Raw genomic sequence first — 11860 nt, forward strand, 5'->3', positions numbered from 1 at the left:
TCAGGTGATCAGGTGCTTGGCGAGCTCAGTCGCCCCCAGTTGGGGGCTGCGGCTTATCACCTCCCCCATCCCAGCTGCTCGGTTTTCTGGGTGTACAACTGGCGCGCCTTCTCAGGTGTGCCGTGTGTCTCTTCTGGGAAGCTGATCTCTGGCTGCAACCCTCCTGGTGTCTGTCGACCGTCCAGAATCCCAAGAAGTGTTGGTTAGCAAGGAAGCCTGCTTGCAGTTTGGCAGATGATGCCTCTCTGGGGCCGTGTGCTCTAGCTGCCCTCGCCTGCATGTCTCAGGTGGAGAATGGGCCAGTCTGCAGCCACCTAGCTCTGCTCAGTCCTTTGTTCTGTGAGTGGGCCTGGTGGTGTCTTAGGTTAGGGCTTTTCAGGGGATAGCTATCCCACAGTCTGGGTTGCTGTCTCAAGTTGGTTCCCTCAGATTGCCCTCTGGGCATTCAGGCCTGGTCCTTACCCTAAGCAATGCAGCCCACACTTCCTGCCCAGCCCCCACTTGCTAGTGGCTGATACAAGCCTCTGTGCTGCTTCTCCACTGGGAGTTGCCATTAGGCAGGTAATCTGTGGGGTTTAATTATTTATTTATTTTTCCTCCCGGTTATGTTGCCCTCTGAGGTTCCAAGGCTTTCCACAGATCCGCCTGTGAGAGTGTTTCCTGGTGTTTGGAAACTTCTCTCTTTTGTAAAACTCTCTTCCCAGGAGGGATCTCCATACCTACCTCTTTTGGCTCTCTTTTTATGTTTTATATTTTTTCCTACATCCTTTTGAAGACAATGGGCTGCCTTTCTGCATGCCTGTTATCTTCTGCCAGCATTCAGAAGTTGTTTTGTGGAATTTACTCAGTGTTCAAATGTTCTTTCAATGAATTTGTGGGGGAGAAAGTGCTCTCCCTGTTCTATTCCTCAGCCATCTTCTGAATATTTTTCTTGTTTCTTGAGGTAGGATTGAATTGTTGTAAATTTCTCTCTTAAAACTGTTTCACTGCATCTCATAAGGTTTGGATTGCTGTGTTTTCATTTTTCTCTAGGTATTTTTTTTATTTCCTCTGATGTTTTCAGTGATCCACTGCTTGTTTAGTAGCATATTGTTTAACTTCCACTTGTTTGTGTTTTTTCGGTTGTTTTTTTCTTGTGGTGTATTTCTAGTCTCATAGCATAGTGGTCAGAAATGATGCTTGATCTGATTTAAGTTTTCTTAAATTTCCCAAGACTCCCATTGTGGCCCAGTATGTAATCAATTTTAGAGAATATTATCTATACATTCAAGAAGAATGTGTATTATGCTGTTTTTGGATGGAATAATCTATAAATACCAATTAAGTCTGTCTGATTTAATGTGTCATTTAAGGCCTCTGTTTTCTTATCGAAAATTTTGATCTGGATGATATGTCCATTGGTGTAAGTGGGGTGTTAAAATCCCCACTGTTGTTGTGTTACTGTCAATTTTCCCTTTTATGGCTGTTAGTATTTACCTTATATATTGAGGTGTTCAATATCAACAACTAAACAAAACAAACCCAGAACAGCTAAATAAATGAATAAAAGTTAAAAAGTTAAATAAAGGGGAAAAAATTAAAAATTCTTCTCTGTCAGTTTCCTTGCCCCTACTGCAAGCTACACCCTACCGCACCTCCCCAGTAGGCCTCCAAGACCTCCCAATAGGTCTTGGAGGTCTGGACCTGTTGTGTCATCCCTACCTTTATGTGTGGTCCTCTCACTGGAATCTGTTCCAGGAGCTGCTTTGGAGTGCCCTTACCCACTCCAGCCAGCTGAGGTGCAGGCCTCCATAGGGACATGTACAGTGGCTGGATAGTTAGAGTAGGTCTTGGAGAGGATGGTGCTGCTCTGCCCGCCTGGAACCACCTGTTCAGAGGAGGTCCTGTCAGGTTGGTAACTGCTGTGACTGGCATACCTGAAGGAGGACTTGGAAGGGGATGATGCTTGATCTGCTTGGATCCACATAGACAGATGAGGCCCTGTTGGGGGTGGCACTCAGGCTGCCAGGGTCTGTGTGGCCAGAGGAGGCTTTGGTGAGGGTGGGGCTCAGGCCCAGGACCTGCATTGTCAGAGTAAGTCTTGAAAGGGAGCTCAGGCCAAGAAACCATATAGCTGGAAGACGCCTTAGGTTGGGGGGTAGTGGGGGTGGTGAGGCAGCTCAGGCCTGGGATTCACATGCCCAGAAGAGGCCCTGGGGAAAGGAGGCTCAGGCTCAAGGACTCATGTGGCTGCAAGAGCCTTGGGGAGTCAGTTCAGGCCCTGGGCACCTGTGAAGCTGAAAGAGGCCCTGGCATGGGTCAGGCCCCAGGCCCAGGATCTGCACAGCTGAAAGGGGCCTTAGGGTGTGGAGTTTCAGGCTCAGAACCCCAGAAGGCTCACTAGGGCCCAAATGGGTGTGGGAGATGCTGGTTGTGTTCCTCTTTGATCCCCTGAAGGTTTCTCTCCATCCTCGCTGATCTCCCAGCTGTAAGTGGCCTCTCCAAATGCAGGACTCTCTCCCATCCCTCACCCTCCATGAAGGGTGCCAGTCCCATCCTGCCTCCACTTTTCCTTTTCCTCCCTCCTTACTTCCTTCCCACATCCTATCTGGTCCTGTAGGGGTTCCTCCCATCCCCTTAGGTGTTCAAGGATCCCCACCAGTGACTACTTGGTGTCCTAGTTTTGAGAAGACATGAACTCCATGTCCTCCTACTCTGTGATCTTGATTCCACCCATCAAATGAGTTTTGGCAGGGTGCCATGACCATTAAACAATCAGCAAACGGTGCCAGGAAGTTGGCAGAGCAGAAGGATGTGTGCTCATCCCTTCTTACAAGAACATGAGAATCACAATTAATTGCTGAACAACTGTTGACAAAAACTCTGGAACCTGCCAAGAAAGATAACCATACATCCAAAGACAAAGGCGAAGCCACAACAAGATGGTAGAAGGGGCAGAATGAAATCTCATACCCACCAGGTAGGAGATCCACAAACTGGTAAACAATTATACCACAGAAATTCTCCAACTGGAGTGAACTTTCTGAGCCCATGTCAGGCTTTTCAGTCTGGGGTCTGTCAATGGGAGGAGTAATCTCCAAAGATTCTGACTTTGGAGGCCAGCAGTATTTGATTGCAGGAATTTCACAGGACTGGGGGAAATAGAAAGTCCACTCTTGGAGAGCACACACAAAGTTTTGTGTGTGCCAGGACCCAGGGGGAAAAAGCAGTGACCCCATAAAAGACTGGTCAGAACTACCTGCTAGTATTTGGGGAGTCTCCTGCTGAGGTAGGAGAGGGGCTTGGCACAAGGTGGAGACAACGACACTGGCAGCAGCAGTTCTGGAAAGCACTAGCCCCACCAATCATCCTGTAGGCTCCGGTGCTGGGTTACTTCAGGCCAAACAACCAATAGGAAGGAAACACAGGCCTACCAGTTAGCAGACAATTGGATTAAAGTTTTCCTGAGCACAGCCTTGTCCACCAGAGGAGCAAAACCTAGGTCTAACTACCACTATTCCCTCCCATCAGGAAGCTTGCAGAAGCCTCTTAGATAGCCCAATCCACTGGAGGACGGAGGGAAGAATCAAGAAGAATTACAACCCTGCAGCCTGTGAAATGAAAACCACAATCATAGAAAGTTAGATGAAGTGGAAAAAAAAAGAAAACAAAAACACGGAGGATTATGTCGCAGAAGAAAGAAGAAGATAAAACCCCAGAAAAATAACTAAGTGAAGTGGAGATAGGCTGCCTTCCAGAAAAATAATTCAGAATAATGAGAGTGAAGCTGATTCAGAATCTCAGGAAAATATGGAGGCAAGGAACAAGAAGATGCAATAAATGTTTAACAAAGATCTAGAAGAACTAAAGAATAAGCAAACAGGGATGAATAATACAACAACTGAAATGAAAAATACACTGGAAGGAATCAAGAGCAGAATAAGTGAGGCAGAGAACAGATGCGACCTGGAAGACAGAATGGTGGAAATCACTGCCTCCAAACAGAATAAAGAAAAAAGAATGAAAAGAAATTAACTCAGTCTAAGAGACCTTGGGACAACATTAAAGAATCCAACATTTGCAATATGGGGGGGAGGTCCCAGAAAGAGAAGAGAGAGAGAAAGGATCTGAGAAAGTATTTGAAGAGATGATAACTAAAAACTTCCCTAGCATGGGATGTCAGTTACCCAAACCCAGGAAGCACAGAGAGTCCCAGGCAAGATAAATCCAAGGAAGAACACATTGAATCACATGGTAATCAAAGTGACAAAAACTTAAGACAAAGAAAAAATATTAAAAGCAACAAGGGGAAAAGACAATATACAAGGGAACTCTCAAAAGGATATAATCAGACTTCTCAGTAGAAACTCTGCAGGCCAGAAGGGAGTGGCATGATATATTTAAAGTGATAAAAGGGCAGAACCTACAACAAGAATACCAGCAAGGCTGTCTTTCAGATTCAATGGAAAAGTCAAAATCTTTACAGACAAGTAAAGCTAAGAGAATTCAACATCACCAGACCAGCTTTGCAACAAATGCTAAAAGAACTCCATTATGTAGGAAAGAGACCAACAACTTAAAGCAACATTGTACATATATAGACTGCTATATAAAAATCTCATGGGAACAGCAATTCCAAAAACTACAATAGATACACACACAAACAAAGAAAAAAGCAACCCAAACACAACACTAAAGATGGTCATCAAATCTCAAGAGTGGAGAATAAAAGAGGAAGGGAAGAAAAAGGACCCACAAAATCAAATTCCAAAACACTTAAAATAGTAATAGGAACATACATATCAATAATTACCTGAAATGTTAATGGATTAAATGCTTTAACCAAAAGATATAGACTGGCTGAATGGCTACAAAAACAACACCTGTATATATGCTATTTACAAGAGATCCACTTCAGACCTAAAGATACACATACAGACTAAAAGTGAGGGGATGGAAAAAGACTTTCCAAAAGAAAGATGGAGTAGCAATACTCATATCAGATAAACTAAACTCTAAAATAAAGACTTTTATAAGGGACAGGCTTCCTTGGTAGATCAGATGGTAAAGAACTTGCCCACAATGCAGGAGACCTGGGTTTGATTCCTAGATTGGGAAGATCTACTGGAGAAGGGAATGGCACACTCCAGTATTCTTGCCTGGAGAATTCCATGAACAGAGGAGCCTGGAGAGCTAAAGTCCATGGGGTCTCAAAGAGTCAGGCATGCCTGAGCAACTAACACACACACACACACACACACACACACACACACACAAGGGACAAAGAAAGACACCATGTAATGATGAAGAGGTCAATCCAACAATAAGATATAACAATTGTAAATATATATGTACCCAACATAGGAACAGAGAAGGCAATGGCACCCCACTCCAGCACTCTTGCCTGGAAAATCCCATGGACAGAGGAGCCTGGTGGGCCACAGTCCATGGGCTCGCTAAGAGTCGGACAACACTTAGCGACTTCACTTCCACTTTTCACTTTCATGCATTGGAGAAGGAAATGGCAACCCACTCCAGTGTTCTTGCCTGAAGAATCCCAGGGACGGGGGAGCCTGCTGGCCTGCCGTCTATGGGGTCGCACAGAGTTGGACACGACTGAAACGACTTAGCAGCAGCAGCAGCAGCAGCAACATAGGAGCACTTCAATATATAAGGCAAATACTAAGAGTCATAAAGGGAGAAATTGACAGTAACAAAAATAATATTGGGGGATTTTAACAGTCGAGTTCATCAAGGGATAGCTCATCCAGACCAAAAAATCAGTAAGAAAATATAAGCCTTAAATGACACATTAGACCAGATGGACTTAATTTGTATTTATAGATCATTTCATCCAAAAGCAGAAGAATACACAGTCTTCTCAAATGCACACATAACATTCTCCTTTCTCCAGCATGACTACATGCTAGGCCATGCTTCCCAAAGCAAGCCTTGGGAAATTTAAGAAAATATAAATCATATCAAGCAAACACAAGACTACAAGATTAGAAATACATCACCAGAAAAAACTGTAAAAAGAAAATCCGATGGAGGTTAAACAATATCCTACTAAATAAGCAATGGATCACCGAAAAAATCAAAGAGGAAGTAAAAAATATCTAGAAAAAAATGAAAATTAAAACACAACAATCCAAACCTTATGGGATGCAGCAAAAGAAGTTCTAAGAGGGAACTTGATAACAATTCAATCTTACCTCAAGAAGCAAGAAAAATCTCAAGTAAACAACCTAACCTTACACCTAAAACAAATAGAAAAAGAAGAACAAACAAAACTCGAAGTTTGTAGAAGGAAAAAAAATCATAATGATCAGAGCAGAAATAAATGAAATAGTGACAAAGAAAACAATAGCAAAAATCAATGAAACTAAATGCTCTTTCTTAAAAGATAAAATTGTAAACTGTTAGCTAGACTCATCAGAAAAAAAGGGAGAGAATTCAAATCAATAAAATTGGAAATGAAAATGGAGAAGCTACAACTGACACAACAGGAATACAAAGGCTCATAAGAGACTACTACAAGCAACTTATGACAATAAAGTGCACAACTTGGAAGAAATGGTAAAATTCTTTGAAAGGGACAATCTCCCAAGACTGAACCAGGAAGAAATAGAAAACATGAGCAGATCAATCACAAGCAGTCTAGTTGAAACTGTGGTTTTAAAACTCGCAAACAACAAAAATTCAGGACCTGCAGGTTACAGAGGTGTATTCTATCAAACATTTAGAGAAGAACTAACACCTATCCTTCTGAAACTGTTCTAAAAAATTGCAGATGAAGGAAAACTCTCAGACATCATTCTATGAGGCCACCCTCACCCTGATACCAAAACCAGAAAAAGATGTCACAAAAAAAGAAAATTACAGACTAATATCATTGATGAACATAGATGCAAAAACCTTCAACAAAATACTAGCAATCCAAACCCCACAATACATTGAAAGTATCATACACCATGATCAATAGGATTTATCCCAGAGATGCAAGTATTTTTCAATATCTACAAATCAATCAATGAGATACACCACCTCAACAAACTGAAGAATAAAAACCATATGATTATCTCAATTAAAAAAACATTTAACAAAATTCAGCATCCATTTATGATAAAAGCTTTCCAGGAAGTAGGCATAGAGGGAACATACCTCAACATAGTAAAGGCCATAAAAGACAAACCTGCAGCTAACATCATACTCAACAGTGCAAAGTTGAAAGCATTTCCTCTAAGATCAGGTAAAAATCACTTGCTACTTATATATTCAACATAGTTTTGGAAGTCCTAGTAATAGTAATCAGAGATGAAATAGAAACGAAAAGAATCCAAATTGGAAAAGAAGTAAAACTGTCACTGTTTGCAGATGATGTTACTATACATAGAAAATTTTAAAGATGCTACCAGAAAACTACAGAACTTCATCAATGAATTTGGTAGAGTGGTAGGTTTCAGAATTAATACATAGAAATCCTTTGTATTTCTATACACTAACAATGAAACATTAGAAAGAGAAATTAAAGAAGAAATCTTATTTACCATCACATCAAAAATAATAAAATACTTAGAAAAGGGCTTTCCTGGTGGTTCAGTTGTAAAGAATCCACTTGCAATGCAAGACTTGGGTTCAATCCCTGGGTCAGCAAGATCCCCTGGAGAAGGAAATGGCAACCCACTCAAGTACTCTTGCCTGGGAAATCCCATGGACAGAGGACCCTGGTGGGCTACAGTCCATTGAGTCACAAAAAAGTTGGATAAGACTTAGCAACTGAACAATGACAATAACAACAACCTAGCAAAAAACCTGTCTAAGAAGCAAAAAACCTGTAATCTGAAAACTATAAGATACTGATTAAAGAAATCAAATACTACAGAAGCAAATGGAGAGATACATCATGGTCTTGGATTAGAAGCATCAAGATTGTCAAAATCTACATATTCAATTCAATCCCTATCAAATTACTGATGACATTTTTCACAGAACTAGAACAACAAATCTCAAAATTTGTATGGGGATACAAAAGACCCTGAATAGCCAAAACAATCTTGATAGAAAAATGGAGCTGGAGGAATTGGTCTCCCTGACTTCAGACTATCACAAAAAGCTGTAGTCATCAAAGCAGTATGGTAGTGGCACAAAAATAGAAACATAGATCAGTGAAACAGGATAAAATGCTCAGAAATAAACCCACAAACCTATGGTCAACTAATCTATGACAAAGAAGGCAAGAGTATACAATGGTGGAAAGACAGTCTCTTCAATTAATAGTGCTGAGAAAACGGGATAGCCACATGTAAAAAAAATGAAATTAGAACATTATTTAACACCATACATAGAAGTAAGCTCAAAATGGATTAAAGGCCTAAATGTGAGACTGTACACTCTAAAACTCTTAGAGGAAACTATAGGCAAAACACTCTTTGGCATAAATCACAACAAGATTCTTTTTTACCCATCTCCTAGAGTAATAAACCCCTGGAGAAGGGAAAGGATACCTACTCCAGTATTCTGGCCTGGAGAATTCCATAATTATATAGTCCATGGGGTTACAAAGAGTTGGACACGACTGAGTGACTTTCACTTTCACTTCAGAGTAATAAAAATGAAAACAAAAATAAACTAATGGCACCTACTTAAACTCAAAAGCTTTTGCACAACACAGGAAGCCATAGACAAGATGAAAATACTACCCACAGATTGGGAGAAAAATATTTGTAAATGATGTGATCCACAAAGGATTAGACTCCAAAATTTACTAGCAGCTCATGCAGCTTAATATCATGAAAACAAACAAGCTAATAAAAAAATGGGAAGAAGACCTAAATAGACATTTCTCATAGAAGATATAAATATGGCCAAGGGCACATGAGAAGTTGTTAAACATTGGTAATTATGAGAGAAATGCAAATCAGAAGTACAATGAATTATCACCTCACACTTGTCAAAATGGTTACCATAAAAAAATCTACAAACACAAATATCAGAAAGTGTGTGGAGAAAAGGGAACCCTCATACATTTTGGGTGGCAATGTAAATTGGTACAGCCACTATGGGAAACAGTATGGAGTATCCTAGAAAATTAGAAATAGATTTATCATATGATCCTGTAATCACAGTTCTGGGGAAAAACATAGTATGAAAAGATACATGCACCCAATATTCATTGCAGCACTGTTTGCAATAGCCAAGACATGTAAGCAACATAAATGTCCAAGCACAGATGAATGGATAAAGAAGATATGGTACACATATACAATAGAATATTACTCAGTCATTAGAAAGAATGAAATAATGTCATTTGCAGTAACATGGATGGATCTAGAGATTGTTATACTGAGTGAAGTCAGAGAATGAGAAATATTGTATTATATTGCTTATATGCTGTATCTAAAAAGAAATGATACAAATGAACTTAGTTACAAAATAGAAACAGCCTCACAGAATTAGTAAACTTATGGTTACCAGCGGGAAGGGTGGGGAGAGGGATAGTTTGGGATTGACATATACACACTGTGTTTTCTCTGTGTATGTATGGATATATATATATATATATACACATACATACTACACAGGCCCTTAGTTGTGGCATGTAGGATCTAACTTCCTGACCAGGGATTGTACCTAGGCCCCTGCACTGGGAGCATGGAGTCTTAGCCTCTGGACCACCAGGGAAGTCCCTGTATAATCTTCTATATTAATGTAAAGCTTAAATGGGAAATTATAAAAGTTGTTTTATTAACAAAATCTTCAATAAAATTCACATGGTTAATGGAGTTCATTATTTTAATACTTAAAAATAAGTTAAAATAGTTATTCAGAATAAAAACAAAAACAAATGGTACTGAGAGAAGTGGATATACCCTTGAAAACAATGGAATTGGACTCTTCAGTTTCTCTTCAAAATTAACTCAAAATTGATCAAAGACTTAAGAAAGAGAACTAAAAATATAAAACAAAAAATTAGAAGAAGATATCCAGGGATATCTTAATTAACTTCGATTTGGCAATAGATTCTTAGGTCTGATGCCAAAAGGACAATAACCAAAGAAAAATAGATAAATTGGAGTTCTACAAAATTAAGAATATTTGTGTATCCAAGTAACAAACATTGGTGAGGATGTGGAAAAAAGGGAACCCTCATATACTGTTGGTGGGAATGTAAATTGGTGCAGCCACTGTGGAAAACAGTATGCAGGTTTCTCAAAAGATTTAAAATAGATCTACCATATATATGACCCAGCAATTCCATTCTTTGGTATATAGCTGGGAAAAAAGTACTAATTCTAAGAGATACATGCCCCCCCAATATTCATAGTAGCAGTTTCATAATTGCCAAGGTATAGAAGCAACCTAAGTGTCCATCAACAGATGAACAGAAAAAAAAAGTAGTATATATATGCAATAGAATACTTCTCAACTATAAAAAAAGAATAAAATTTTCCCATTTGCAGAAATATGGAGAGTCCTGGAGGGCATTATGCTAAGTGAAATAAATTAGACAGAGAAATACAAATGCTATATGTTATCACTTATATGTGGAATCTAAAAAATATATAACATAACAAATTAGTCAATATAACAAAAAAAGAAGCAGACTCACAGATATAGAGAACAAACCAGTGGTTATCAGTGGGGCGGGGAAAAGGGCAATACAGGGGTTGGGGGGAGGGAGGTACAAAGTTCTGGATATAAGATAGGTTACGAAATATTGCATGACACATGGAATATGACACACAGTCAATACTTTGTAATAACCACTGCTGCTGCTGCTGCTAAGTCGCTTCAGTCGTGTCCTACTCTGTGGAACGCCATAGATGGCAGCCCACCAGGCTCCCCCGTCCCTGGGATTCTCCAGGCAAGAACACTGGAGTGGGTTGCCATTTCCTTCTCCAATGCATGAAAGTGAAAAGTGAACCACTAATGGAGTGTAATCTTTAGGAATGTGTAAAAATAATAAACAGTTAAAAAAGAGAAAAAGAAAATTTTTTTGTATCAAAGGATACTGTCAAGAAAAAATACAACCTATAGAATGACTGGAAATATTTGCAAACCCTACATTTGACAAAGGCTTAATATTTATCTAGTATATATAATAAACTCTTACAACTCAAAAAATAAAAGATAACCCAATTAAAAGATGAGCAAAAAAACTGAATGAACATCTCTCTAAAAAGATATACAAATGACCAATAAACACATGAAAATATGCTCCACATCATTAGTCACTATGGAAATGCAAATTGAAGCACAATGAAATGCTACTTCATACACAGTAGGATGCAATAATAAAGAAAAGAAGTGTTGACAGGATAACGAAGAATTGATACCCTCGTATATTGCTGGTATATATGTTAAATATTGTAGGTATTATGGAAAACTTTTCAGTTGTTCCTCAGAAAGTTAAACATAGCATGATCATGTGATTCTGCAATTTCATTCCTATGTATGTACCCAGAACTGAAAAGTGGTGATCAAAGAAATAGTTGTAGACAAATGTTCATAGTAACACTATTCACATCAGCAAAAGTTGAAAACACTCCATATGTCCATCCACTGATGAAGGATAAACAAAATGTAAATCCATACAGTGGGTTATTATTTACCCATAAAAGGAATGAAATGTTAATATGTACCATTAATGCTAATGGTACAAGAAAGATGAACCTCAAATACTTTATGGTGAGTGAAAGAAGCCAGTCACAAAAGTCCATATATGATTTCATTTATACGTGAAATGTTCAGAACAGGTCAAATTAATAAAGGTGAGGTAATTAATAGTTGTCAGAGACTGGGGGAAGGGGAAATAAATAGTGAAGAAAATATTTATCTAATATAAAATAATGCAGTAAAAGAGAAATAGAAACAAAAA

This window comes from Bos mutus, chromosome X (assembly GCF_027580195.1).
Source record: "Bos mutus isolate GX-2022 chromosome X, NWIPB_WYAK_1.1, whole genome shotgun sequence".
Lineage (NCBI taxonomy): Eukaryota > Metazoa > Chordata > Mammalia > Artiodactyla > Bovidae > Bos > Bos mutus.